General features: G+C 47.9%; 1 protein-coding gene across 4 annotated transcripts in view; it reads right to left on the bottom strand.

The window, feature by feature from the left end:
* PAK3 (p21 (RAC1) activated kinase 3) overlaps window positions 1–24,616 on the bottom strand; it is a 121,479-nt gene extending 96,863 nt beyond the window's left edge. For 2 of the 4 annotated variants that reach the window (XM_030306107.1, XM_030306111.1), the window contains exons 1-3: window positions 24,556–24,616; window positions 23,351–23,460; window positions 18,020–18,167 (exon numbers count right to left, since the gene is read on the bottom strand). The gene's annotated coding sequence lies outside the window, so the exon portion shown is untranslated. Of the gene's footprint in view, window positions 1–18,019; window positions 18,168–23,350; window positions 23,461–23,585; window positions 23,648–24,555 lie in introns of those variants that run through there. The other 2 variants (XM_032592209.1, XM_030306108.1) reach the window with 2 other exon arrangements.
* Between the last annotated feature and the right edge of the window lie 1,230 nt (window positions 24,617–25,846).

Here is a 25,846-nt window from a genome sequence, read left to right as displayed (position 1 = left end):
AATCTTTTGGTTTTACTTAGACATTTCAGATTTGGTATTGCTTGAATTGTCCTGATATTATTTCAGTTCTTTATTACCCTTTCCAATGCAAACCAATCTTCATCTTCTAATTATTCCACAGAATTCTGAGATGGTGACAAAAGAATAGTGAGGAGGCTGTTGTTATCTTTAACTCGCTTTCAAACCAAGTGCTTCGAAGCATGCTTTTAGAAGACCCATGGAGAAAGGGTATGGACCTGTGAGGAAGCTTTGATGTTAATGTTTGTTTCCCAAGTGGGAAGTGTCTCCGATTATTCCACAGACGTAGAAGAATGGGGGATTCTATTATGTTATGTTTGTAAACAATACCAATTTACTAAACCAGGTCCCTCCCCTGAGACAGCTTTCTACAAAGGATACTATTAATGGATTGCTGGTTCAATCTGCCTATGATGTCATTATTTCCAAGATCTTGAAAGAGACTATTTTGTTCAGGGCGGCTGTAGGCTCTATTTCAAGAATTGTACAAAAGCACCATTATTCCCCAGGAACCCAATCAAAACACTGTTTATCTTTAAAGTTTAACTGTTGTCGTTCACTTCTGCAACACAACAGAAACTTGCAAGTGAGTGGCACATTGGATCTAGCCACAGGCCATTCATTTCACTTTTAGAGCTTGGCCCTTAGCATCGTGGAGAGAAAGCAAACTTTAATGGACAACCAGCCACAGTTTATATCTGCTCACAAATTGATTTCATGTTTGGCTATTAGGTTTTTCAGTGAGAATTCAAGTGGCTCCTGCAGATGGTGTATATTTTTGATCCAGCCCTTGGGACTTAATGTGGCTTACCAACGTTCTGTAATTGTAATTGAAATTCATCAGCAATAAGAAATAAGCCTCTTGTTTCATGATAACCAAGGAGCCTGGACACCCCTTTTCCAGAGTACTAGGAATGATTACTTCTCTCTTTCCCTGCCTCCTTATCTTTTTTTCTCTCTCCACTCCACACTCTACCATACCCCACCCCCAAGTGTGAGGGCAGGCCTGCACGGGCAGGCATGTGCTCACAGGCACATACTCAAATACACACACACACACACACACACACACACACACACACTGCACAGCCTTTCAGTGACTTGCGTTTTAACAGAGATTTGGTGGAAAGCATTTTAATCAAGATCCATGGCAACTTTAGATGAAATGATTAGGCATTATAAACAACTGCCATTAATTTCTCATTCCTCAAAAATGCATTCTCTTAATCTGCGCAGGGCCACACTAGACACCCAGAGAATGTTCAGTAGATTAAAAGAGAAAGCCACCAACTTGCAGGTTCCGGGAGTCAACAGGAAAGACAGATGATCAATTATTCTCTAGCTAAGATGGCCAAGATTCATGCTATGGCATAGGTGTTGAATTAAATACAACCAAAAACGCCCATTGTGCCCATCTGTCACGGGTGCTCTACCCAGGTGTGCGAAGGGTGAGAATCCAGAAGCACTGACCCTACAGTTTTCAAGGCCATCTGTTAAGTCACAAGCAACTGAAATAAATGTTTTCATCAGATCTGGTGCCATCAGAGACAACCCCCATGTCTGTATCATTTTGTCTGCTTTCAAAATCTAAATAACTGTTTATTTGCATATTTTCCCAATGAGAAACACATTAATACTGGCCTCCTTTCAAAAACAAAAGCCCAGGCCAGCAGATGCACAGCCATGATCTAAAAATCCCAGAGGTAAAGTTCCCAAACCACCAGCCACACAGAGTTATGACTACAGATCGGTGAGCACACCAATATTGCTTAATACCCTCTTCGTATCAAACTAGAGGATCTAACACAGAAATGAGACATAGCCTAGGGGAAATTTCCAGGGGGAACTCCCTAACGTTTCTGAAGAATAGGGTTGCAAGACATCTCGAACTGATCAGATGACAGCCAGACTGACAAGAGCACAAACGAAAGGAGATGGATTTTAGGATCTCAAAAATGTAGTAAACAAGTCAAAGAACTCTGTGTTAACACATGTAACAAAACAAGAGAGTATTTCAGATTTCCAGAGTTCAGGAACTCTTTTTAAAATTTTTTTTTACATGTATCCATTTTTGAGAGACCGAGAGAGACAGAGCATGAGCATGGAGGGGCAGAGAGACAGGGAGACACAGAATCGGAAGCAGGCTCAGGCTCTGAGCTGGCAGCACAGAGCCCGACACGGGGCTCGAACCCACGAACTGCGAGATTACAACCTGAGCCAAAGTCGGACGCTTAACCGACGGAGCCACCCAGGTGCCCCTGGAATTTGGGAATTCTTGATTAACAAAAACTAGCTCTAGAGGGCAAGAAATACCGAGTTTTTTAGTGGCAGATTCCAGACTTGGAGGTAGTTCATAAATACAGGTTTAACATCAGCCAATGTCTCCTTAGTGATATTGATGCTGGGCTGTTCTTTGTATTCAAGGAGGAGGTTGCTTCTTTTCCTACCAGAAGAATGATGTATACGCTGAATTATACTTTGGTGGTGGGGAAAAAGGGTTCGAGAGTTACCTGCTGGCTCCTTCCTTGGCTCCCTTGTGAATAAAAGCACACATTTTCAAGATAGCTAGCTGAGACTCCAGGTATGGACTGTGACTGGAAAACAAATTGTGCTTTGCTAACCAGCCTACACGGATACTAAACCCACTCATCTTGGACACATCATTAGCAACTGAACCAACCAGCTTATGACTGATAACATGGGATGTGGTGGACTGTTTTTAATCACACACACGCACACACACACACACACACACACACACACACAAGAAAAATCACCTAGTCTTTCATAAAGGGGACAACGTATTATATAATTTGAAAGACATACTATACATTGCTTTGCATTTCTACAGCCACCTGCATCTGAAGATGTCTAGCGACTTTTCAGAGATTAATTCCCATGATATGCTAGGATGCCAAAAGAGAAGGGAAAGGACATTCATCTCATTTTACAGGGAGAATGAGCCAGATCGGAATCTCCCAGCAGCTCCAAACCCATACTCCTTGCATTCCTAAGCTAGGCGGAGGAGGGACAACCCAACCACTAACTACAGGCAGCCGGATGGGCCCAACTTAGCATATCCATCATCTTGTCTCAAATTGCACATAGTTATTATACATGTCATTCCCCCCACTAGATCATAAGCTCCTTGAGGGTAAGGACCCCTCAGTCATAACTCTATGCTTTCACACCGCCTACCTAGTACGGGGCCGTGTTCCCAGCTGGAGTTAAATACGCACGTCATGTAATAAACAGAACTCTATACATTCTAGGCGTTTATTGCAGCTCTGAGTAAGTTTTTCATAATGTTGCAAAAGCCTGTATGCCCACTCAAAGCAGGTCTGAGCCAAGAAGCCATGGTTGGAAGAGCCGGCACCAGCCTAACTGCCAAGCAATTGGGCACCGTGTAGAAGTCAGCTGCCATCTGATTATCAACACCTCATTTTTTCACTCTACCGATCGGTCATGCCCAAAGAGCTTCCACTCTTATTTGAGCTGAACACTAGCATGGTGAAGAAGGGTGTACCATCCCCATTGTTGACATGAGGGATTTACAGAGAGCACAGGTCGACTTACCCAGGGTCACAAAGTGAAAGAATGCAGACGAGAATCTCAAACTCTTCTCAATTCCCCTTCCATCACACCGATACAACGTGTAGCCAAGTAAACGACCCCCCGACACGCACGCTCTTCATATATACACTTCTGCCTTCTCCAAATATTCATACGGCAGTTCTAGCTTTTTCATGTCAACACACTTGAGGCCGGTACTTACTGATTTCACCTGCTTTTCTCATCCAAAGACCCAAGGCTAGGTGATTTCCTGACAGAACTCCAACAGGTTTCGTTTGGCCGGTGGTACCAATTCTTAGACGGCTTTGTTTTGGAGCTCGTCTGTTCTGGGGCACTCACCAAGGGAACTCTGCTATCAGAGACAGGGGTGTGCTGTTTCAGAGAGCCTCGCCTGGGAGATACCATTACAGTGTGTAATGGAGGGAAGCCATTTCTCAGATCGTTTGATCAGGAGGAACTGAGCTACTTGTTAGGCAGATTTGCAGAAGCAGCCGGACAAGCAAGGGAGGCACTGGCTCTTTTTACAGCCGCCTAGTTTCAATCTTAGATCCTGCAAGAGATAGCTCGCTCCTGACATACATACAGGCACAGTCACACAGGATACATTTGTGTTCTCTCTCATACACACAAGCAAATGAGGTCAGTTCTGCTGTGGTCCTGTTCTCTGCTAACATCTTTAATGAGCAACTTCCATTGTTTTCAGCAGGAACTTGACATTAATTACATTCAATAAAGCCAGCATATTATAGTTGCAAATTTCAAAGATAGGTTGCCAACAAGAAAGTGGATACAAAGATCCCAGCATCCAGACCTCATATACTGCACGTCATGTGGCACAAATAGTCCTTTTTCGAGTGGCTTCTTAAGTTTCTAAATGTCTGCAGCACCATACATTAATATTCATTGTGTATGCTGCATGAGCTAATGCCAAGAAAATGCTAATGATCATCTGATGTGTATTTATGTTTGTAAACTGATACATTATTACAGGTTTCAGCTTTTCATTTCCAACACTGATGCTTCTAAGAAGAGAGAATAAGATGGGGAAGGAACAGAGGCAGAAAATTTTTTAAGCATAAAAAAACCCAAAACTGAGTATCTTGAAAGATGCCTCAAAGTAATGTGTGGGAAAAGGAAAAGAGAAGCAAAACCTAGTAATAAAACATTTCCTAATTCTCAAAACAGAACTTAGTATCCTTGGAAGCATTCGGATGGAAAAAATTAGATGCAAGTGGACAGCCCCAGCGAGCAGGATATGGTAAACCAATGTCTTGAGTCTCTGGGGTTGTAGCTGCTCTCTGTTACTATGCATGGGTGATAATTATACCTTTCCCTGATCCACTCTAGTGAAAAAGCCACAAATTTCCTCAAATTCGGGCCTAAAAATTCAATTCCCAAATGTGCTAAGGCTTTCTGTATACCAAACAGATGCCTGGATGTTGTTTTCCAACCTGTGTACCATGGCTCATCATTGTAGGTCTTTACACTGCTCTCAACTGCTCTGTCCCCCAAACCGGTTTTCTGCAAGAAGGAGACCATTGTGTATTTGAAGAGGAGAGACACTTGGGTTCAGTTGAGACCTTGCTATCATTTCTAAAGCAGGAATTTAGATCCAGTTGGCAAAGTTAGTATTTTGCCAAAATGAACGAATGAATGAGCGAATGGCATCCTGTCAGAACTGGAGGTCAAAGAACTTGGCCTGGCATCAAATGCTGTGACTCTTTTTCAAGCTTTTGCCCCTTGACCTCAGTTTATGTGTCCACATTTCAAGAAAGCAGAATGTGCATCTCAGCATCTTACTTGGGGCCCACGGTTAAAGAAGCAGAAATACTACCTATTAAAAAAAGGGGGGGGTGGCTTTCCTCAAATATCGGAGGAAGAATTAGACGCCGTACGGCCTACTTTCCATCTATCCCACTGCACAAATGGTAGATTAACATTCAGTTGGCCGTAGCCTTCTTTGTAGGAATTCTCCATCTCCTACCTCCACCAAAGACCATGTTTTGGTCTTCACAAAACTGGCCACAGGTCTGGGGAAAAGATCATAATCCACCCTAAGAAATTCCTGATCTAAAGGAAGACCTCGCCACTGAAAACGCTGGTTTTCCCCACTTACGCAGGCTCATCGTTTACAAGTTGTTGGATCCACCAAGCAGTCTGTCCTCCTTGCTGCCCATGACTCTACTACCTGGCCGTAGCTGCCACTGTCCGCTTATAGAAGATACGGCTCACCACTGGTTCCTGCCGGAACTGATGACCTACTCCAGCATATGTTCGGCTCTTCTTCCTCGGTGCTCACACACACAGAAGAAGAGGACTGTCCCGTGTGGAAGACTTTCTGTGGCCCTGGGAAGCCCCAGGGTTGAGACGACGGGGCCCAGCCCTCACCTCGAAGGAAGGTAGGGCAGCCTGGTAGGAAAGCTGCAGATAAAGCAGAAGCAGGGCTTGGCACAAGGAGCTGGAGTCAGCAGACCAGAGGGGGAATCAGGCAGTAGCTCCTAGATTACTCCTGTGAGCCTGGACTGTGGCCTAGCACATGTTCTGACAAAAACTTGGGTGGGAAAAAGGACTGGAAGGCTGGAGTTCATAATAAATTATATAATTCTGCGTTATAACTCTGCGTCACACAATGTTTGTCTCAGACTGCTCTTTCTCCTTTAAGACTGAGCCTAATACCCTTGCCTGCACCCACAGTCATGTCCGCCAATCGCCAGCTGGTTTTGGCCTTCGGTGGTTTGTCTCGGCATGCCCTACACTCTCCTGCCCAGCTTAATGATAAGGGTCTACAGGCTATACAGTTGCATAAAGAGAGGACCAGAAAAGATCTTATGCCAGCCGAACATTGCTTCTTATAGGAAAAGAAACGAATTACGTGCAGTCTCCTTGTTAGTTTCTGGTCGACTTTTGTTTCAAAGAATGCTGAGACCAAAACAGAAACCTACTACCCTTTGAGAGGTCAGATTAGATAGTAACTCCAAGAATATGCCTCGGGGCGCCTGGGTGGCTCAATCAGTTAAGTATCTGACTTCAGCTCAGGTCATGATCTCACGGTTTGTGAGTTCAAGCCCTGTGTCAGCCTCTGTGCTGACAGCTGGGAGCCTGGAGCCTGATTCGGATTCTGTGTCTCCCTTTCTCTCTGCCCCTCCCCTGTTCATGCTCTGTCTCTCTCTCACTTAAAAATAAACATTAAAAAATTAAAAAAAAGAGAATGTACCTCTTAAGTAACCCACCTATGCATGCACCCATGTATTCAAACAACAAATACTGATTTAAGCTTATGTGCCAGGCACCATGGCACGCAGTGGAAGGTAAGAGATAAACGCCTGGTCCCGAGTGAGATTATAGGCTTGAGTGGTGAGCTTCCTCTCTGGATGCATATTATATATATAAAACATACATGAAATATACAGACAAAAATACAACTACAAAACAACTATTTTGCATGTGTATTGCCAAATGTAGAGTGGTAAAAAAAAAAGGAGGGACCATGATCGTTCACAAGAGGGCAAAACTCTTTAACTGACTACTGTCTTACTAGATGAGAAATCAGTACCAATAATCATACTTCCATGCATAAGGGAAGTGTTTGAAATTGTCCCAAAGAACATCACTGCCTTGCCTTTTATCTCCATGCCACCAACATTCACATGTACCAGGTGCTGTGTCAGGTACAGAGGGTGTATGGAGACAGATAAAGACCAGTCCCTGTCTTCAAAGAGCTCAGGACAACAGACATGCATAATAGGAAATACAATGCAATGAGACCCTAGGCATAGGAGGCTTTGGAGGGACAGAGAAGGAAGGATAACATGTCCCCAGAGGGGTCAGAGGATACAGCACTTGAGCGGGGTATTGAAGGATGAGGAGGAGTTCACCAGGATGTGAAAAGTGAAAAGCATTAGGTTGGTGTAGGCCATTATTCAACAGCATATTCCAACCAACAAATACTCCAATCATGCTAGAATAGCTTTCTTAGTTTTAAGCCCCTATTTCTGAACTAAGTGATGCTCATGCTGTGTAAAAGAGAGAGAACAGATCTCAAACCTCTGAAAGAAAGTAACATGTATGACGCTTTAAAGAAGCCAGGCCACTGGCTCCTAGTGAACTACAGAAGAAGAGATACGTATGTTCTGATACACAGCAAATTCTAGAACTGGAACCATATGTGAACAGAGCAGACCTCTTTTGGGGAATGTATTAGGAAGATAATACTTGGAGAAAAAAAAAAACCTTTCCTTTCATAGTTCATTTAAGAACTAAGTTGCACCCTCTGTGTGTGTCTCTCTCTCTGCCCCTCCCCGCCTGTGCTCTCTCTCTCTCACAAGAATAAATAAACATTAAAAAAAAGAAAAAAAAACAACTAAGTTGCACCCTGTTATGCACCTTTAATTCCAGGTCTTAGTTAGGGTTTTTATAACCCTAAAAGAATTATCTCCAATAAAAAGAAGAGCCGTTCCAGATCTACTTCTGGATCACTCTGTGACCTTGAGGAAATCACTCAATCTTCATAAGTAAATTCATTCTTTCAGCATTTCCAAAGTGTCTCTATAGTCTGTGCCCAAGTAGGCAGAGGATGCTTTGGAAGTACAGTGGAGGAAGGGTAACTCATACTGCCCAGAAGTCAGAGGATATAACACTCAAGCTGGGTACTGCAGGATGAGTAGGAGTTCACCAGACTCCAGGGCAAGACATGAACAAGGCACACTCCTTGCCCTTGAAGAGACTTAAAGTGTCATGGGTGTTGGCCATGACAGCTCAGTGCAAGGATGACAACAGGTTGCTACTGAAGGACAGAATAAGGGACTCTCAAAACCATGAAGGGGACTTCGTGGAGGACATACACTTGAGCTGAATTAGGGAGGATGTGTCTCAGGCACAAGGAACATTATGTGTTAGGCCCCAGAGGAACTACAGGTCACTTGGCCTGACCATAGTAAAGAAGAGGGATGGGAAAAAATAAGATCAGTAGAGATGAAATGAAGAAGGGTTTTGTATGCCTTTTTCTGGGGTTTGGGCTCTTCCTGTTAAGATAAAGAGGTTTCAAGTGGCGGTGGCGGGGGCACGGTTAGCTGTGAATTTCAGAATTATTACTTGGGTGACAGGGTAGCAAGATGTCTAAGGTTGAAGACTCGGGGGAATTTTTCCCCATAGGGTGGGATGTTCCAGGTAGCAACATGGAAATAATCTCTTCTCTGGAAGAGACAACACTGAGAAGGTGAGCCGGGGGAGAAGGAAGCACAGGCAACATGGGATTAGCAAGACAGGAGACAGGAGAAGAGACGTTTCAAGAGGGGCCTCTGTTTTTGACCAAAGATGGCAGGGATGTTAGGCCCGGTGGGATTAATTGATCTCAGGACCCTGAATGGAAATACATTTCTATCCCAAAAGGCCCCAAAGGATGTGGGAGATAAAATTCTTTTTTTCAGTCTTTAGGGGTTTTTCCAGGTTTACAGAGGTACAATTGACAAATAAAAACTGCCAAGGTATATACTGTGTGATGTATGTATACACTGTGAAATGGTTATCAATGGTTAACTGATATATCTATCACCTTACACAGTTACTTTTTTTGGTGTGGTGAGAACACACAACATCTACTCTCTTAGCAGATTTCACGATCCAGTATTATTAACTGTAGTCACCATGCTGTATATTAGGTCCCCGGTTTAACCTTTTTAGCTTTTGTTTTGAATTCCAACTAGAACTGTGTGTCACTTTCTGTTTTGTCTGGCTTTTGTTCATTTGTTTTTTGGGGATCTTTTTAAACAAGAGTTGGGGTGCCTGGGTGGTTCAGTCGGCTAAGTGCTCGACTCTTGGTTTTGGCTCAGGTCATGATCCTATGGTTTGTGAGATCGAGCCCCATGTCGGGCTCTGCACTGACAGCGTGGAGCCTGCTTGGGATTCTCTCTCCATCTTTCTGCCCCTCCCCTACTCACACTCTTTCTCTCTCTCTGAAAATGAATGAATGAATGAATGAATGAAAAATAAATAAATAAATAAATAAATAAATAAATAAATAAAATAAGACTAAACAATTAGCTTAGAATGGTGGAAAAAATACTAGCCAAGCTGGCAGACTGATAACAAATACAATTATGTTGGGAGCCCTTCATATTAGCAGCCATGAAAGCACCAGTATTAATCATATTTCCACACGAATAATAAGGACAAATTGTTCTAATGTTTCTGGCCAATATGACAGTACTTGTGAGTTTCAGAGAAAATACATTTCAACTCTTATATAGACTTTACAAACAAACATAAAAATTCTACAAAAACCAATAAGTATCTACAGATGGACCTCGAATGTGTAACTTTTGCAAAAGTCAACATACAAAGAAAAGAGAACACAGTGACACGTCATATGTCTCAGCAAAAATTAAACTAGGGATATCTAGTGGGAAGCAACACAAATATCTACCCATCTCAACTTTGAGAGCTATAAATCACATAGCAAGTAATAAAAAGCCGGAAGGAACATCCATTCATAGGTGGTGGAAAAAATCTCTCTAGCTATCTGGCCCTCTCAACAGAGATGCCAAGATGAAAGACGATAAATACAAACACGACAGCTGTTCTACCATGTTCATCTGGCCCCATGAAATGGTTCAGCGGAGAGCTGGACATGTGGGGCTGCAGATATTAATTCAAAGGCCATCGGCATGGGAGCAGGTACAAGTGCCCAGGAAGAGTACAGAATGAGAGGGAAGAAAAGGCTTCTGGGGAACACCAACATTTAGGGGCTCCAAGAGGAAAAGGAACCAGAGATCCCTGAGGAATGTGGTTAAAGAAATGGAAAACTGGGTATAAGACATTCCAGAAGCCAAGATAAGAGTACTTCACTTTGAGTATGGCTATGAGGCAATCAATCAACCAATCAATCCTACACAAAGGTCAAAAGCCCTCCACTTTGGGTCCTCCCATGTTATCCCTAGAGTTTACTAAGGTTGATGTCAATGTGTAACTTTTGCAAAAGTCAACATACAAAGAAAAACCACATTGACACGCTGTATGTCTCAGCAAAAATTAAACTAGGAATATCTAGTGGGAAGCAACATAAATATCTACGCATCTCGACTTTGAGAGCTATAAAACCACGTAAATTTTCACATCAAGAGAAACAGCCAAGTGGCACCCGAGGTCTGTGGATGTGCTTCAGAAGGTTTTAAGAAATCCCAGACTCTGGGGGCACCTGGTTGGCTTGGTCAGTTAAGTGTCTGACTCTTGGTTTCGGCTCAGGTCACGATCTCAGTCTCCTGAGTTCGAGCCCCATGTTCGGCTCTGCGCTGACAGTGCAGAGCCTGTTTAGGATTATCTGTCTCCCCCCTCTCTGCCCTTCCCCCGCTTGCATTCTCTCACTGTCTCAATCTCTCAGGAATAATAAGTAAACATTAAAAAACTATTAAAAAAAAAAAAAAAGAAATCCCAGACACTGAATATCTGGTGTTACTTGAGCAGAATGAACAAAACCACATGGCGTGCCTGGAGAAAGATTTTCCTTTTGGTGGTCAGTAGTGTCACTGTGGCCACACGTCACTCAGCCTTGCTGCAAAGGGTACTCTTATGAGGTCACATTTGTTGCACTCTTGCAACCATGTTGGACGTTGTACAGGATGCAAAGAAATACAATGTGATAACAGAAAAAGCGTAACTAGTGTTCACATTTTTTCCCCATAAGGATTATGCTCAGTTCAAACAGCTCTAATTTGCTGACTGTAGCCCCCAGAGGCTTTGCCAAGCAAAGATGCAAATGGTCAGTGTGGACTGGTACCATATCAGCCTAGTACTGCTGCTAACGAGCTTCATGACCTTGGATACATCCCTTGGCCCCTCTGAACCTACTTCCTCATGTACAAGAGGGGACTACCTCCACTAAGACGTTGTGAGAGTCAAATAACTCGCATGTGGGAAATGTGTGGAAGCGACTCAAGATATTCTACCAACAGAAGAAGTTTACAGTTACTACCACAGACCTCACGAGCCATAAACCAAATCGCCAGCAATCATTGAGATCTTCTGCCCCAGGCACTTTGGTAAGAGTTACTCTTGTGCAAGTTCACGTAACTTGCATAACCACATTAGGCATTCGTATTTCCATTTTGCAGAAGAAACTGACCTCCAGTCACTTGCTGAGGTTGTAGAGGGGAAAAGTAAGCCTACAATCCCGTCTGTGGGACTCCAAAGCCCACGCTCCGATTTACGCTTCCTCCATCACACAACGGTTTCACGTGGTATGACATGTTCTCAGTTACTCACAGCCTTTGCGTGGACATGAATGTTCCTAGGGCTTCACAGTGGACTGTGTCTTCACTGTGGGGTTTGAGACCAAAGCCTGGAAATGGGCAGACCCTCTACCCACAAAGCAGACATTCCAGCGTTAGAATCAAGGGCAGAGTGATGTCTGCAGTTAGAGAGCAGACTTCCAGCTCCACCGGGATCAGGAGTCTCTCCTAGTCCTCTCTCTCAAGTTTCTATACCAGCAAATGAAGGGGACATCACTGAGGACTCCATGCTGTCAAGGGGAAAGTTGTAGGGCTCAAGGGGACATTGACATGAGCCAGAGACATTGCCGTGGCGGCCAGGTACGCATGTTCCGGAATGATAAAGGAATGGAGGCAACTCTCTATAGATTAATTCTATTTGTCACTCCTCTTCTCAAATGGGGATGAGCACTGACTCCTAGCTTGTGGTTAAGCAGAACTAGAAGGAAAGCAGGCAACAAGTCCCATGAAAATCAGGTCCTTGGCTGCAAAGAACCATGCTCTGTCTCTGTTCTCTCAGGGTTCTGTCCCTTTGATGGCACCTATCTCAAAGGGCTGTGGTGAGGATAATAAGATCATTTGTTGAGTACTTCCTGTAGGTCAGACATTGTGCTAAATATTTTCATATGTTATCTCATTTCACGCTCATAACAACTCAGTGAGGTAGAGGCTATTAGTGTCACTCCCATTTTACGGATGAGGAAACTGAGGCTTAAGAGGGATAAGTAATTGACTCAAACAAGGTTCTGCAGCTAGGAGGTGGCCAAACTGGGATCCAAATGTTCGTCTGCCGACTTCAGAGCTGGGGCTCCCGATTCCTCTATCATAATGGATGAATGGGTCATTAACTGTTTTTAAAAGTATAAAATACATCAATGCAAAGGGGTGGGTCTACGCACTGAGCACTACTCAGTGCATTCAAGTGAATTCAGGCAAGTGCATTTTTTTCCTTCCTAAAATTCACCCAGTCCCGTAAAATTATGTAAATTGCTTCTGGGGACACTCAGCGTTATCGACAGAAACGATCAAATGTAAATTTGCCAGGCTACTTCTCTAAAGCCATCTCTTGGAGGAGGTGGCAGCTAAATTTTAACTAAGTACAAAATTTCTGTTAAGGTCTACAGTTCACTTTCCTTCCTCTACCTTAGGCACAGTGACAAAGGGCTCTGTCACACACAATCGTCCGGAAAGACGGCATATTTCTGTGCTAAGCAAGAGCTCTACGAGGAGGTTTGCTTTGGGAAATGACTTCCCTAAATCCTGGCTGCTGTTCCCAACCACTCCTGGACCCTCAAGGCCTTGGGAGCTTGAAGACCACTGGGTTACATGACAAAGATTCCTGCAATCCCATGTTTGAAGACTGTGGCCTGGTGATACCCTTGTCTGGTGACTTCATCTTTCCCACTGGAATGCAAGTACCTCAAGGGCAGAGTACGTTTCTTTCTTCCATCCGAATCTCCTTCTGGGTCTAGCACTATATAGGGTCCATAGCAAATTCTCAGTCTAAGCTGGTAATGCCATGAGAATTCTGGGATTGAGGAAGAGGGGCACTGGATCTGTTCTGACATGTTGGTGTCCACCTACTTCTTTCAGTTTCTTAATGAAGTTTCACAAGTAGCTGCTCTGGGCCTGGCATCATGCCAGGCATTGGGAATCCAAAATAAGTAAGATGATGTGGTCTCTGCTTCCCAAGAAAGTCTCAATCTAATCTCAGGTGTACAGGGTAGTACGTGGTATTCCAGAACGAAGGCTTCTTTCCCCATGGTGCCAGAATCCATATCGAATGGCAGCTTGGACACACTTTGCTCCGGAGAGATTTCAGCAGGGGAAGCCATGGACTCAGGAGGGTCCTACAAGGTGCCTCATGCTTCTAAATCTCTGGTTGGGAACTAGGGGTGGCACAGGACTCTGGCACCAGGCTCCTCATCTATTGGTTCACTCCTGGGAATTGTGCTTCTTTTTACCCTCTTGCAGGGAAATCTACAGTCTGTCTGGAGTGCAAGGAAGTTTCTTCAGCTTGCCTTTATCCACGCCTACTGAGAAATTTCCTCTGTTAACTTGTTAGTAACAGCTGTTGAAATTCCAATGGGGTCTATGTATGCACATGCACGCTCAACAGAAATTTCTTTTATCATCCAGCTAACTCATTAACCTTTCCTTTCTCTTGCTTGAATACCATGTCCCAGGGTTGGCAGGGTAAAAGCAGACCTAGGCTACATGAGAGGTGCCTACTGTAATCAGCATGGACTTCTAGATCACAGGCATATAAAATCACAGACACATACTTTTGCCTAGGAAACCACTGGGCATGCATAAGGAAACACATTCTTTACCCTCCCCTCCCCTGGGGAGAGAAAGGAGTTCACACGTTAAGCCATAAATTTCCAGAAAATAAACCATGTAACCTCCCACCCTGTTTGGGTAGACTGGCTGAGCCTCTCTATTAGAGAGGATTTCTGTAAAAGAAAATTATGGCAAAAGGATATAAAATTTGATCTGTGGGTTTGAGCTTTTACTTTTTAATCCTAGATATCAATTCCACTCCTTTCTGCTCTAGAAAGATCTAGTCCCACTGGTACCCTGGCTCAGACCAACACTCTTCCTGTGGCCACAGGTTGCTGAAAAACCTTCGATAGCAGGGGAGAGGAGAGCATTAGTGGTAAGTAGGAAAAAAAGTGACAACCGTGATCACGAGCTACCTGCAGTGGGGGGGTGTTACGGTGTGCGTGTGTCAGTGAGAAAGTATGTGACTGTGGCCATATCAGTGTGGGGGCACGTATAAGAGTTTGGGAATGGGTGGGAGTGTGGGGGAGGGCGGGGTCACTACATGCACACGTGAATCACAGACATGCATGAGTCAGATCATCTCAGTGAGGCAGTGCAGGTCAATGTCAGGGTGAGTCTGTCGGGGCCGACGGGCCCGTGTGAGAGTCCAAAGAAGAGTCCGTGACAGTTCAGGCGAGTACGATGAGCTAGAGTCACGTATTTAAGCATCAGTGACCGCACGGGAACGCAGGCCAGTGTGAGCAAGTGTGTCAACCTAAGGGTCGACATCGCAGAGTGGATGTGAGCGTGAGTGAGCGTGACTCTGCACGGCCATTCGTGGAGTCCGTAGCTGCCTGCGTGTGAGCACATGAACGTACTTATGAGCACTGACAAGCGGCAGTATGAACCGTGTGGGCTGGCCTGGTGTGCGCCCGCGTAAGCGCAGGTCAATGACTGCATAGGACGCTATCTGCGTACTGGTGCGAATGCGTGTAGCAATGTAGGCGGTGGGACGGCACGATAGTACGGGAGTGAGAATGCGAGTGTGCGGCAAGTGGGACGGTGCCGCTGTGAATATGGGTAATGCAGAAATGGCAGTTAGAGGGTGAAAGGGTGTACATGTGAGCGTAGGGGAGTGTGAGTGTGTGCCTGTGTGCCAATGGTGACGTGCGGGAGTGTAGGATGTTGAGCGTATTGCCGTGAATGTGACAATATGTGAAAACGTGCAAACGGCGGCATATCAGCACGGGTGGGCCGTAAGTGTCACCGTGTGTTCACGCCAGCTTGCACGAGTACTGCATGTGAGTGGGCATATGGGGGTGTGCGTCCGTGCGGCTGCACACGTGTGGCCGTGTTTGCACGCGAGGGCAGGGCGACACACGTCGGCGAAAGTGGATGAGTTTACCAAAACTGAGTGTGGGTGTCCACATTGGAGGCTGTATACCTGTGAGTTTGGAGTGGGCAACCGGGTCTCAGTGTGAAGGTGAGCGACTGAGCATGAATGCGTGTCAAAAGGAGTGTGTTTCCACGTGCAAGTGTGATTCTGCGTGAATGTGTCAGAGAAGGGGAGGCTGGGCCGGTGCTGAGGAGGAGTCCAAAAGCACCTAATCCTGAGTGTAAGACTGTAAGGAGGCACAAAAGCGGAAACGGTGAGACCACCTTTACGGTATGAGCATGCATACGTGTGTGTGTGTCCCTGTGAGGAGCTGTGAGTTGTCCAAGTGTATTACTGTGAGGACGAAATAGTGACAGGGCGAATGCATTAAGAGTACATAAAACTTGGATACGTATGGCTGTATGAGAAATGGGCAGGGGACAGTCAACGTAGGTCTGTGTATAGACCGTGTGTGAGTGTGGAGGAAGTGGAAGGTTGAACGTGATTCTATCACCTGTGTGGACATCAGCGAGAAGGCGTGACTGTGAGCGTGCAAGAACGTAAGAAAACGTAAAGGTGTGGGTGGGTGAGAACGTGTGGCCGGGGTGTAGGGCAAGTGGGAGTGCGTCAGCATGAGAATGTGAGTATATAAGAGTGTGGTAGCAGGAGTGAGCCTGTGTGTAGTATGTTTGTAAATACGACTGTGAGTGAGGGTGAGGGGGTGGGAGTGATCATCCCCACGAACATGTCCAGTGTGAACAGTGTGAGTCAAGGAGGCATAAGGACTGTGTGAATGTCCAAGAGTACATCAGTATGCTTATATGAGAGAGAGAGAGAGAGAGAGAGAGAGAGAAAGAGAGAGCACTCAAGAGTACCAACATCATTTGGGTTGCTGAGACACTCTCGAGAAAGTGTCTTTCCTCCCAAAGCCACAGCACGTGTCCAGTTACAGGCAAGTTACGTAGCCCCTTCTCAACCTCTGTCTCCTCCTCGTGGGTAGGACAATGATTCTAGTACCTACCTTGAGCTAGTATCACTTTTATAATCAGGAGCAAAAAGAGTAACTATTAGAAAAAAAATACCTACCTTGCAGAATTACTGGGAGATCAAATGGTCTCATGCAAATAAAATGCCTAGCACAGGGCTCACAACAGTAGACGATAAATACAAATTATTATTGTAGCTGTCACAGAACACCCAGGAGAGACCCCGGGGGCTTGCTTCTTACTTTAGTGAGTTCTAGTTACCTTCTGTCGCTCCAGGTCTATAGAGGATCCCCTACCGCGGCATCTCTAGAAAGCTGAATACATCAGTATCGGCAAAAGGCTGTAATTTCACACCCTCCATTTCCCGGCCGAAACTCTGGAGCTTCCCCCTCATGAGAAGGCATCACAGAAACACCTGCCACTGGGCTGCACTTTGCCTTTGTCCTGTAGGCCCAGGGCAGGCAGGCTCAGTGGGAAAGAGACTGGCCTTGCATTTTCCCTATTGGTTTTCTGTTTCATTTCTTTTTCTTGTTGGGGGCTTTCTAGTTTCGTTGGTTTGGTTGCTTTTGACTTGGGCATGTTGAGAGACGGCTAGGTAGCTGACAAGGAGACAGATACAAGGCCAGACAAAGAGAGGGACAGGTAGCTGGACGGCAGCATATGGCAACATAAGGCCAGATGGAACAGCTGACAGAGGAAGGCATAATGGCCACCTGACAGGAAAAGGGTAGATGATCAGAGGCAGGCCAAGGAACCTGAAAGATGTGGAGAGGGCGAGTGGGGCCCCAGTCAAAAGTCTGACAGGGGAACCGTCAGTCGCACTTGTGAGAGAGACTAGAAGCCTGTGAAATCTAGTGCCCACACGTAGTTTGTAGTCTAACCTACCTGCCAAGACGAATACTCCAGAAACCGTGCAAGAATTACTTAAGGCAGTAGAGAAGCAAGGGCCACACTACATACTACAGACTCAAGTGTCGTTGGAGAGCTGGGGGAGAAAGCGTTCCAATTGGCTGGGAAGGCAGAGGGAAGGTTCTGGAAAGTTTACGCCCGCCAGGCCCAGAAGCTGGGATAGATGGGGTTGGGGTACACTCTGACCAGGAAGGTAAAATCTAAGTTGTGGAGGAGAAATTACAGGAGCTGATTGGTCACTTAGTGCCATGCGGCTTAAATGCCACCTTGACATCAGGAAAGCAGGAAGAAAGGAAGCGGCACCTTGATGGGAAGCGTGTCTGTGGTTCTGCTGAAGCTCTTCGGTGGAGCTTGAGCATTTGCAACGGACTTGGCAATGACTGCTAGGTTATTTCTCCTCCTCACCCTACAATGTAGGTCAAGGCTGTCATTCCTATCCACATTAGAGATGGGCGAACCAAGAAACCAAGGGCAGCCATAAGGGCCACAATCCCCCAGGAAGGAGGGGCTGTGCCCTGAGGCCTGGCTCTGAGGTGGGGTCAGGGTCTTTCATACTGGGAGCTCTGGTGGCAAGGTGGCATTTACCTGGACTTGGAGATCCCTAACTCCCTGCCCTGGAGTCCATTACTCACCTCTCACCGCCACTCCCGCAGGACCTCAGCACAGGTGGGCGCTGCCCATGAGAAGGGGCCGGGCTGCCTTCAGCTCCGATGGACTGGGTGCTGGGCACACCAGTTGCCACAAGATGCAAGGACTCAGCTGCTCTTTCTTGGGGGAAACCTGCCAAGAGAAGCATCGTGGGGGTGCAGGAACCTCTTTCTCCACCTGCTACGAGTCCCTCAGCCAACCCCCGCAAACGTCACACTCACACAACAATGGATTTCAGAAAACCCCTGGAGAAGGCAGAGAATCAGACAGGGGAGAAAGCATTAAAAAAAAAAAAAAAAAAAGGCACTGTTGTGTCAGAGTCCAGAAAGGGCACTGAAGTGCTAGCTTCAAGTTGAGACCTGCTGTCCTTTCACCACTCTGGATCTGCTTGCTAGCTCATGGAAAAGACCGGCCCTAGTCACCGTGGACGTGTGTCCTCGGGAGGAATAGATCAAACGGGACGGATGTGAAGTATTTGCATTTTCGCAGGGTGTGGTATTGTCCGGCGTACTATAGAAACCTGAGAGATGACGACAAATGCAGGTTGGCTCTGAGGATACCTGAGCTTCCTGAGGACCCGGCAATACTGATGCTGTCGATTTCACTTCCGTTGCTGTTTACGGAGGCCTATTTCATGCCTCAAGTCCAAGTCTCCACCTCTGCGTCCTTCCCTTCTCAGCGACCTCCTTCACTGCCTTGGGGGTGGGAAGCACTTGGAGGGTCCCTAGTCTGCTACCATCTCACAGCTGCTGAGGACCTCAGCCTCTGATCCTAACAGGGAGGTCTTCTGTGGTCTTTCTCAGATTTCTTAGGGTGACTATATACTGGGGTTTTCTTTTTGGTGACAGTTTACCCTGTCTTTTCCACAGAGGTTTCCATATCCAACCATGGAGACAAGGTCTCCAACCCTTCTCTGTTCTGCCTTTTCCCACAATCACTCGAGCCTCTCAAGAAGACACCAATATTCCCTCTGCAGTCCTTCCCGCCCTGCCCCCTCCTTCCCTCCACGGTGTCTGTCCTCACAGAAAAGCAGCACCTATATGTTACATCCCAACAAAGCCAGACCCAGGTAGCACACGTTCTATTAGAAGACACCGAACGCACAAGGTCCTAATCCAGAGACAAGGATGGATGGATATGCAAAGGTAGAGACGGTAAAACTGAAGCCTCAGGGAGCCAAGAAAAGCCCCATGATTCCCAATTCCCCCTGGTGAATAAGAAGACGAAGCCATACCCTAGGTCTGCCACTTGCCCCTGGCGAGACTCCAGAGCACGTCTGTCCGTCTGTCCCCCAGCGGCCCCGGCATTCCCTGAGTGCTTCCCACTCGCACACTCCCAGCAGCATTTCCAGATCGCACCCACTGGGCTGCGAAGTGGTGTGCCCAAAATCCCTTGCTGCATGAGCTCAGCCTGCAAGGGGGTGGGGTGAGGGGAGGTGAGTGCCGGCTGCCAAAGCCCCAGAAAGAGGCAGGACTGGAAGAGGGCTCAAGAAGTGTGGCCACAAAAAGTCTCCTGTGCACGGGGACGGCACCAAGCACCCACGGGGGTGGGGAGCAGCGCCAGAGGGCCAGGTGTGGGGCAGTGGATGCACCAGCCCAAACCGACCAAGCACCTCCGGGCTTCTGCGCAAGATCAAGAGCTGACCTCAGGCCTGCCTCCCCCTGGCTTTAGCCTCGGATGAACTGCAGGGCGGCCTACTTCGAATCCCCCAACCGCACAGCTGGAGCCAGTGCAGATGAGACTGGCAGGATGCAGCGCTCCACCTGGTGGCCACACTCCTCTGGCCTGTCTGCGGGGTGAATTTTGTTGGGGAGTGCAGGGATGTGGCCTATGTGTGAGTGAATGCCGGCTCAAGTATATCTGTGCCGCTTCCTGCACTCACTGTATTTGGGTGCCCTGTGTGCCTGTACCCTGTCGTGTGTGCGCCGTGTCGTATCTATGCCATTTTGTGTGTGTCCAGTTTGTATCATGTTGGGTGTGCGTGCAGTCGTGTTTAGATCATGCGTACGTATACGGTGTCGGTACTGTAGAGTGTATGTGCCGTGGGGCTGCACTGTGTTGTGTGTGCACTGTCTCTATTCCGTGCTGTGTGTGACATGCATCTGATCCACATCACGTACCATATACCATATTACATACATACATGTACCATATACCGTATTATGTGTCTGTATCATGTTGCATGTTTACACGCCTTGTGTCTGCACCTGTGGCTTAGCCTCCTACTGGAGGATGGGCCAGGGATCAGTGTACCCACTTTGTGCCTACCAGCACCCCAGCTTTGCTGCATTCCAGTTTCCTGCCAGCCTCTCTGTCTGGGGACTAGGGCTGCCGCTTTGCTGGGGGGAGTGCGGGGCGGGGGGAGCTGTAGCCAACTGCCAACTCTTCTCTCTAGCACAGGGCCCTCCCATGGCAGGTGCCCGGCCCAGCACTAAAGATGGCGGGGAAGGAGTTCTGGAACCCTTTTCAGGCCCAGAGGGAGGAAACTAAGCACTAGGGTGATGGCTCTCTTGCTCAATTTCCAGCCCCATCCATACAGAAGGACCTGCAAGAAGCTGCAACTGCCTCAGTTTCTCCAGGCCATTTGGAAGGACTGGAGCCCTTCTCCACAGGGAGTTAACAGCTGCACAGGAGATCAGCACTGGCCTGGAAGCTGGACCAGGGGATGCATGGGGAACTCTGCCAGTCATGTCCCTGTTGAGGTCACTAGAGGGCGCGATTGTGTTGATGGTTAGGGGTAGTGTCTCTTGAGGATGCAGAATTCCAGAAAGTCCACCTGGCTCAGAGAGACATGAGGGAGAAGGAAGGAAAAGGATACACATCCTAAGCAGGCCTTCCTTTCCTCTTATCCCAAGCCCTTCTGTTTGGAGGCTGAGTTACGGAGTTGAAGAAGATCTGCATAAGATCCCCAAAGAGCTTTTCAGGGCCTTGGTTACAGGGTCCCTAGCAGATTCTCCACTTGGACTTCTCTTCTCCCCTCTGTGTCCCATTCACATGAAATAAAAATAAACCCACACTGCTAAAAGAAATGAAATATGTATAGTGGTTGTGGGGTTTGTTTTGTATTATTTTCCCCCAAACTGGCAGGCATATCAAAAAGTGTGATTTGAAAGGATAAATGGTTTGGGGGGGGGGATGTTGTCCTAACGGGGACCTGCCTTCATGACCCAGAACAAATGGACCCACTTCCTAAAATGTCACGACCATCTCAGAAACCACCAAGTCCAGTGCTGTCATTTGAAAGACAAGGCGAGTGAGGCTCAGAAGAGGGGCAGAAGCAGACCAGAACACTTGACTTCTCTGACTCCTCAGGTTTATTCATTCCATCCTGGATCCTGGTCCTCTAGTCTCTAAAAAAAAAAAAAAACCAAACACCTCCTTCTCCAAATCCAGCCTCCTCCCAGCTCATGGCAAAACCCTGGCCCCCGGCTCCACTGTGTGGGCTCTAAGACAGTCCTATTCCATCTCAATGGAAAGGCCCAGGCCTTTCTGTGACCACACCTTGGGAATGATCTCCATTCCCCACCACTAAACCGTTCATCTCTTTCCAGTGTTCAAGGTCCGCCTCCCCCATTTTGCTTCTCACCTGCGCACACCCAGCTGTAGCTATGCCATTCTGCCCCTCGTTATGGCCCCAGGGTGCAGCACAGATTGCCCCAGCCTGCACATAATTGAGCGAACGTGCAAATCAGACATGGATCCATTGCACTGATTAACATTTCCAATTAAACTCTGGGTTAGCCTGTGTATATGAGTGACTGGAGCAATCACTGAGTTTGTAAGTGCAAATGTCTTCCAAAGGCGTGGGGCACACCAGGAAGCGACACATTTCCGGAGGGAATGGAAACAGAATGCCAGGTCTGGGGGTTCCTTTGGTTCTCTGTACCCCTAAATCAGATTTGAAGTGTATAGCTGTTACTTGCTCAGAAGGCTCCAGCTTCACACCAGAAATGGAGGGCTCTGGCCCTGCCAGCTGCTGCGTGCCCTTTCCTGCCCCCTGCTGGAGAAGCCGCATAGTGCTGAATTGGCAGGCTAGGCCACCCCAGGCCCTGCGGAGGGAACCTCCTGGCCTCAGGCGGCGGGGGTGGAAAGGCGGGGGCCAGCAGGGCAGCTGGAGCTTAAGCTGCCCCCCCAGATGCCTCAACAACTGCACTTACCTTCAAGACCAGTGACTTTCACCATCCCATGGGCCCCTGGAAGGAGGGCATTTTTTTTTTTTTTTAGCACAGGCAGGTACCCCCATGCCTGCAGCAGGGACCCCAGACCTGGCCCTGGCCCTCCCCATATAAAAACAGTCAACCTACCTGTGTCTCGGGCCAATTCAAATCTCCCCCAATCCCCTTTGGGACCCTGCTCCCCGCCCCCCCCCTTCTTTCTCCTTACCCAGGAGGAAAGAGTCATTGTTGAGTCCACCGTTCATGGAGTTTCTTCTCCTTCCTATGACCAAAGCTACTAGCTCCTGAAGGCGGTTACACAGTTGGGAATGCTACCAATTCCCTAAATATCAAGAAATTGTCCCCCTAAGTATGGGCTGAGGCACCCGTCCAAATTTTCCCATCTCATCAGTGGGAAATCATGGCATTCAGGTTCCTGGTAAGACCACAGCTTCTTTCTTCTTGTATGTCCCTATGGTTTTGTTCCCACCTGCTCCATCTGATTTCTAGACCTGATTTTTTTTGGCCTTGACCACCCTCTATGACCTCATAGTAGCTTAAGTCTCTGACCTCATAATAGCAGAGTCTCTGATGGGGACAGCACCTCCCCATCCCCCCGGTTATTCCTCATTTTCCTCACTTGCCGCATCTATTCCCCTCTCCCCAAAGACCTCAGCAGGTTGTTGTGTACACCCATTCTGCCTCCAACCAGAAAATCTGCAACCTGTGGTAACGGTCGGCTAGTCAGAACGCCCTTCGGGTGTTGTGGCCCCTTGCCTGCATCTGTATCACAAGTGAACCTCTTTTTTTCTGTTTGGTCTCTCCCACAAGGCCCACCTGCCTGCCTGGAGGCTTGGAGGGTCTGCTCCTTGACATCTCAAAGTCCCTCTGGCCTTGACATTCTCAGCTGTCAGCTTCCACCCAGCATACATGCCGGTCTCTTCCCATTTTGCCTCTTTCATGGAGGAGGGAGGTATGACATTTGTATCCAGACACTGACGAAGGCTTACATGGCTCTCCCTCCAAGCCCTGGCCTATTAGTCATCCATTACCAGTTAAGCCCCTTTACCCAAAGATGCCCCTGGTTAGGGGCCTCAACTACCAAATCACAGACCTGCCCAATTATAATTTTGCAAATGGCCCAGTGAAAACCGCACTGACCTTTATACCTCGGTCATCCCAGAACCGGGCCACAGTGTTGTCACCAACGGGAATGGACCTCCTTCTGTTCCAACACCTCAGACAGCCATACAGTTGGCCTGGATTTGAGTCTGCAAAACCATGGGGGGAGCGAGACTAACATGGCTAAAGGCTTCCCGGCTGAAAGCCATTTAAAAAAATAAATAAATAACACTGCAACCGCCCCCTTCATGCTTCCCAAAGCCAAGCCACTCACCCTTCTCTCCTTTGCTTCTACAGACCACAGCCTAGAACCCTCAAGTCCAGAGTCTGGCACTGGATTCTGGAAGGTGGGACCAAAATATCAAGTGGGGGCCTCTGGCTCCCTCCCTGCGGGCACCGCCCTCCCACCCTGACCCTCCACCACCATCACCTAAGGAAGGAAAACCTGTGACAGCAAGTATCTAAAATGTTCAATCTGCCCCAAAGTGCGGCAGGCGTCTGGCCAGAGCCAGTTCACAAACTGACGGCAAGGCTCCCTGTGAGCTGAGGACGGGGTAGGAGGGCAGTGCCCCTAATGACCCCTAATGACCCCTGCCCCCCAGACAAAGACAAAGGCCAACTGAGGGACCCCAGCCTTTTTAGGGATAGTACTGCATCATTCCAATCTCCACATGAACAGAAATGAGTCCTCCTGTCATTACCCTCCCCCCGCCCCCACCAAAAAAAGGGGAGGAGGGTAAAAGAAAAATAAAAGGAAGGGCGCCTGTTTAAGAAAACCGTCACTTTTTCTGTTTGCTCAGGCTGGGCTCGTCCCCTTCTCCCGGACCTGCCCGGGGCCTCGGCCACACCTCCTCCCCTTGGTTGGGTGGGGGGGAGGGGGGCTGCCGTCGCTACTGGGGCTGGGGGAGGGGGCGGGAAGATGGTGTAAGACTAACGGGCTGACGTTGCTTTGGGGGCGGATTTGGCCTCCAGCGGCCCAGGCCCGTGTCAGCGAGTCCAGGGCTTGCCCCAGCCGAGGGGTCCAGGCCCTCCGAGAGTGGCCCTGACACACCCACTCGTCCGCGTTCGCCCAGCGCGATCCCGCGAACTGCGCGCTGGGTCTCGGGGCTCCGGGGGCGCCACGTAGGGGACCCGAGGCTGGGGCGCCGCGAGAGCAGGAGGGGACCCCGGGAAGGCAGAAAATCTGCCCGGCAGCGCCACACCCTCCCCCGAGCGAGCGGGGCGCCGTGAGTCGCGGGATTTACCTGCCGCTGGTCCAGCCACCCTGTCCAGACCTCTCCTCTACCTCCGAGCGCTCGGGCTGGCGGGGCTGGGGGGCCGCAGCCGCAGCCGCAGCCGCAGCCCCGGGCCCGGCCCGCTACCCCCGGCTCTCCTCCCGGCCCCGCACACTTGCTCCGGGCCGGGAAAAGCTGCAGCCCCCCGCGCGAGCCCCCAGACGGTGCGCTGCCGACAGCTGCCCGCCCGCGGCAGAGCCCCGCTCGGCAACCGCTCCCTAGCTCTTGTCTGCTATGACGTCACCCGGGCTCTGCACCGCACGCGGGCCAATCAGAGGGTGAGCAGAAAACTAAAATCGCCCTGAGTGGGCTGCTGGGGACCAATCTTTTGTTTCCAGGCAGGAAGCGCCTGGGATGGGGGGGGGGGGGACTGAAGGGGAGGGAACAGGAGAGGGAAAGGAAAAGGAGATGGAAACTTCTACACTGTCAGGGTTGTCTAGACAGAGGTGGGGCCGTCAGGAGAGAGGCGCACCTGTCAGTAGGGAGGGGGCGGAGGCATTTCGTGTATCTTCCTCAACTGGCCGCCCTCTGTGAAGACTGGAATTTCAGGTAAATTTTCAGGGGAGGAAATCCGTCCAGCTACACGGGCTCTCTTTATTGGGGAAAATGGTTTGGGTTTGGGATACCACCTGTCCGGCCAACAGGTTACACTGGTGGAGTCTCTTGGATACAAAGTAGACTCGCGCAGATAGGGCAGTGGCATTCAGAGGTGACAATCCAGATAGGGAAACTATCTTTCTGCCCATGAAACACACATTTCAAAACAGGGAGCATGATACAAAACAAAAAAACTACTTCAAGTTTATAGGTATATAGATACATTTAATTTCATTAAACTGTGGCTCTCCCTATAACCTTTCATGGCCTCTCGTCTTTAACAAAAAGTTCAAATTTTTGTCCGTGTGCGAAGCTTAAAATGTAACTCCAAAAATCATCTCTTGCTACTCCACAATCCATAACCTCCAGGATTTGGCTGGATTATATAAATTATGGTAAATCCCAGCAAGGAGACAGTAAGCTGTCATCAAAAATGACAAGGAATGCAAAATAGTAAGTACATTCACATTATAATGATGTAAAATATACCCATAAAAATGATAAAAGAGAACGTAAAATTATCATAGGTTAGGTTAAAGTTTATGGGTGATTTTCCCTCTCCACTTTCAAACTTATTTTTGTAAAGATAAATATACCCTGGCAGACTTAAATGGTCAAAATGGGTTATGACCCTCCACAGTACACTTTTATCCAATTTTCTCAA

This window comes from Lynx canadensis, chromosome X, assembly GCF_007474595.2.
Source record: "Lynx canadensis isolate LIC74 chromosome X, mLynCan4.pri.v2, whole genome shotgun sequence".
Taxonomy (NCBI): domain Eukaryota; kingdom Metazoa; phylum Chordata; class Mammalia; order Carnivora; family Felidae; genus Lynx; species Lynx canadensis.
This window is presented reverse-complemented; position numbering and strand designations above follow the sequence as displayed.